Source organism: Otolemur garnettii, unplaced genomic scaffold (assembly GCF_000181295.1).
Source record: "Otolemur garnettii isolate 467f Iridium unplaced genomic scaffold, OtoGar3 scaffold00096, whole genome shotgun sequence".
Taxonomy (NCBI): domain Eukaryota; kingdom Metazoa; phylum Chordata; class Mammalia; order Primates; family Galagidae; genus Otolemur; species Otolemur garnettii.
In genome coordinates, this window is record NW_003852491.1 from 2,659,088 (window position 1) to 2,663,713 (window position 4,626).

Consider the following 4,626-nt stretch of genomic DNA (forward strand, 5'->3'; position numbering starts at 1 on the left):
AAAAAAAAAAAAAAAAAAGAAAAGAACTTTTAAAATGTTCTCATAAAAGAGATATGAAAAAGAAGTAAATGAACCCAAATAGCCGGTAGACTGAATTGAACATGGTAGAATTAGACAATAGAGAGAAACAAATGTTAAATAAAACTGCGTCCTGGGCTTTTGATAAAAGATTGATAAAATAAAATTCTAGAGAAACTTATCCAGGACAATAAAATGCATATTTCAAAACTTAGAAATTAAAAAAGGGTCTAGGCAGAAATACAGTAGAGACTTGGCAAGCTGTAAAACAATATTGTGTTAGATCTATGCTAATAGCAGTATTAAATTTTTGCGATTATTTTAGGCACTTTTTTGAAGCCAAGATATGTGGTGTACGATGCTTATTAACAAATTTCCTAACAGAGAACATTTTCTACATTCCTGAAATATGTTAGGTTTTCCTTGGTAATACCCTGTTTAAGATAGGATATTTGTAAGTGAGTTTGGAATATAGTTATTCTTTGTGACATGCTTTTCCGGTTTTGGTGTGGCTTTTACAGAAAAAAAAGCGAATGTCTTTTACTTTCCTATGCTCTGATACAATTGATATGGAAGTAGAATCGTTTATTTCTTGGCTATGTGAAAGGAAATTTCTCAGAACCCCTGTGAGGCTGGTGGATTGTTTTGTAAGAAGCCTGTTAACATTCTCAGATTTGTTCCTGATTATGGTTTTATTTAAGATTTCTAAAATTGTGTTTATTTTGCTACACTACGTTTTTTTAGACGATCATCTATTTTTCAGATGTTTAAATTTAATTGCACAAAGTTTTGCGAAGTACTTACTTCATTTACTCTGTGTTATATTATTTCCCTTTTTTATTTCTAATGTTGTGTTTTGTTCATGATTAGTTTATCAGTAGTTTATCTATTTTTTTAATCTATTTTTATTTATTTTTATTTTGTTTGAGACAGAATCTCACTCTGTCATCCTGGGTAGCGTGCCATGGCATTGCAGCTCATACCAAACTCTTCACTCTTGGGCTCAAGTGATCCTCCTGCCTTGACCTCCCAAGTAGCTGGGACTACAAGCACCTGCCACAAGGCCTGGCTAGTTTTTCTATTTTTATGATTTATTTATTTATTTATTTATTTATTTTGAGACAGAGCCTCAAGCTGTCCCCCTGGGTAGAGTGCCGTGGCCTCACAGCTCACAGCAACCTCCAACTCCTAGGCTCAAGCGAGTCTCCTGCCTCCACCTCCCAAGTAGCTGGGACCACAGGCGCCCACCACAATGGCTGGTTATTTTTTGGTTGCAGCCATCATTGTTGTTTGGCGGGCCCGGGCTAGATTCGAACCCTCCACCTTAAGTGTATGTGGCTGGCACCTTAGTCACTTGAGCCATAGGTGACGAGCCTCTTTGTTCTTTTTATATATTTGTTTAGAACTATATATCTTCCTCTCCCTCTCCTTCTCCCTCTCTTCTTCTCCTTCTTTTGAGATAGAGTCTCATTCTGTTGCCCAGACTAGAGTGCCTTGGTGTCAGCCTAGCTCACAGTAACCTCTAGCTGTCTGCTTTACTGAGCTTCCCGAATAGCTGGGACTACAGGGACCCACCACGATGCCTGGCTAGTTTTTTCTATTTTTAGTAGAGATGGGGGTCTCACTCTTCCTCTTGCTGGCCTTGAACTCTGAGCTCAAGCAATCTACCTGCCTCCCTCGGCCTCCCAGAGTACTAGGATTAAGGCATGAGCCACCACGCCTGGCTTGAATTTTGTCTTTACCCTCTCAGTCTCCATCTCTCTGACTTTCTCCCTCTGTGTGCGTGTGTGGGGCGGGGGGTGTTGGGGTGTCTCTGTCTGTCTCTCTTGGTGTGGCCAATAGGTTTTTCCCTTCTGATTTTGTTGCTAATTTCAAGTCTTCTTGTATTATGGTTAGAAAGCGGTCTGTCCCGTTTCTATGTTTTAAAATGTGTTAAGATCTTTTCATGATCTGATAATATCATTCATTACTATAAAAATTCCACAGTATGGAATGAAAGATATATCCTCTATTATCCACGTATAGATTTTGATAACAAAACTGTAAAGACAGCCTTATTGACTATACATGCACAACCTCTAAATCTTCATTTTCCATTTCTTCATCTACTCTCCACCATGGGCTGGGAGAGGTGAGCCACAGGGGAGTGTTAGCCTTCGTTGTTTGGTGAAAGTGGATCCCCTGATCCTTCCGATGCCACCTTCTATCCTGCCCTCATATCACTGAAGCTTTAGCCTGACTGCAGGTGCCCGTCATCATGCTCCCAAGCCCCCGTTTGGCGTGGTTGTCTCCTCCAACCTTGGATTCAACACTGTCGCATCGGACTATGAATATCGTGAACCCAGCTTTCTTCTTGTTAACCTTTACCTGGTATGTCTTTGTTTGTACTTTAATTTCAGTCTCCAGGAGAAATTGTTCGGCACATTCTTTTGTTTTTAACCAAACATCATATTTTGCTTTTTAGACCCAATCTGAAAGTCTTTCTCTTTAAGTTACTTTTTTTTTAAACCCCACATACATCTACTAAAATAAATAATATGATTTGTCTTAATTCTCTCCTCTTATATTGTCTGTTTTTTTAATATTTCCTGTATCTTCTGTGATTTAATATAAACACTACACTTGCTCCATCTCTCGTCATTTTCAGCTGAATACTTTTAAGTTGCCTTTGTATGTTCCAATAATATTTCTAAACAGCGCTTTCCAGATGTGTCAATTGTAGAAAGTATCTATGGACTTAGTAAAATTTTAAGGAAGGATGCCCTTGCTGGGTTTGGGATTTGTCCATTTTTGCACTGGGGAAAGGGCAGGGCAGCCAGCGAAGGAGAAAGGGCTAAACTAAGCCTGTGAGCAACCGTGTTGCTAGAGGCTGGTCCCTGTGGCTGTGCCGGATGAGACACCATCACAGGATCTGCTCCACTTTGGTCATTCTCTGGTCCAACTTCCCCAGAAACTCCCCTGCTCCTTTCTTCACCAGGACTGGAAGGAGGAACATGGGTGCCTCCGCGGCCACGCCTGTCCTCAGTACACAATCTGATTCATTTTTTGATTGTCTGCTCTGTACCTAACCCCTCCTGTGTCAGGAAATGATGAGAGCAGCGTGGTTCAGACCCACCCACAGCTTTCCTGCCATCCGGGGAAAACAGTGCCCAGCCTTAGCCGTTTCTCAGATCTCTGGGAGGACACCAGCAAGGCGCGCCCCTCCAGGGCTGGGGAATCCTCCCCCCACCCCCCAGCGGCCAGCTCGACCCCTCATTTACCTTCTCTCTAAATTAGAGGATATTGCTGAGATTTGCAGGATTTTCACCCTTTTCCTTCTACTCATTCCTCACCTCCCTTTGTATCTTTTGGGGTCCAGGGTAGAAGCTACGCGTTGATTGCTTCAAGTGTCTGTATTCGTATTTCTTCCGTTCACACTTTAAAGCCATAACATGGGGTCATAAATACATCTTTCATCCTCTGAATGCTCCCAGTGGGTTTTGCTTTTAAATCTGGGGTTTGTCGGTTTTCTGTTCATTTCACACTATTGGGATAGGAGAAGCCGGTCTTTTTGCTTCTTTCCACCTTATGTCCCCCCAATTTCCCCTATTCTTGATAGTGTAATAATATTCTGTAGTATAAATGTGTCATAATCTATCTAACCATGCTGTTGTTGATAAAGCAGCTGATTAATTAATGGAGTGAGTAATTAATGCTCGATGTGACAAGAAAACAGAGAAACGACTGTGTTGTGTTTTACGGAACTGGTAGATTTTCACTGATGTAGTCCCCAAAAGGTGTAATCTATCAAAGATCTTTTTTGTGTGTGAGACAGAGTCTCACTTTGTCACCCTTGGTAGAGTGCAATGTCATCATAGCTCACTATGCAACCCCAAACTCTTGGGTAAAAGCGTTCCCCTTGCCTCAGCCTCTCAAGTAGCTGGGATTACAGGCACCCACCACAAACCACCACAGCACCCAACTATTTCTTTAGAGATGGAGCCTTGCTCTTGCTCAAGCTGGTCTCGAACTCCTGAGCTCAGGCAATCCACCCGCCTCAGCCTCCCAGAGTGGCAGGATTACAGGCGTGAGCCACTGCGTCCAGCCTCATCCAAGGTGTTAAAAACATCTGTACTCTTTAGTTAAGAAATTCTGTGTATAGAAATGTAAGATAATTATAGAAGATCCTAACAGTTACTGTGCAAGAATTATTATTGATACTTTGTTTGGAAAAGCAAAAAAGTCAGAAACAACCCAACCCCCATTAGAGGACTTGTTGGGAAAATCATGGTACGTCTATAGAACCTTGAGCAATATGAGTGAATGGTGAAGGGCCCTCTATCTAATTTGCAGAGAAGCCAGGCACAAGCATGCTGCCTGGCATAGTTTTCATTCTGCTTTCACTGGCTTTATAATATGTAGAAATGATTCCTAGATTCTAGCAATAAAGTAACCGCTGGTTCTGGTTCTGGTAAAGATATGAGTCTGAGCATGAGTGTATCTGTGTCTGTCTCCACGTATTACCTACACTCCTATATACACTTGCTCGGAAGTATCTGCAAAAGTATGTAATTAGCTGGAGAAAATAGTTTTCCCCAGCATCACCTCCGTGGAGAGCACTGAATATAT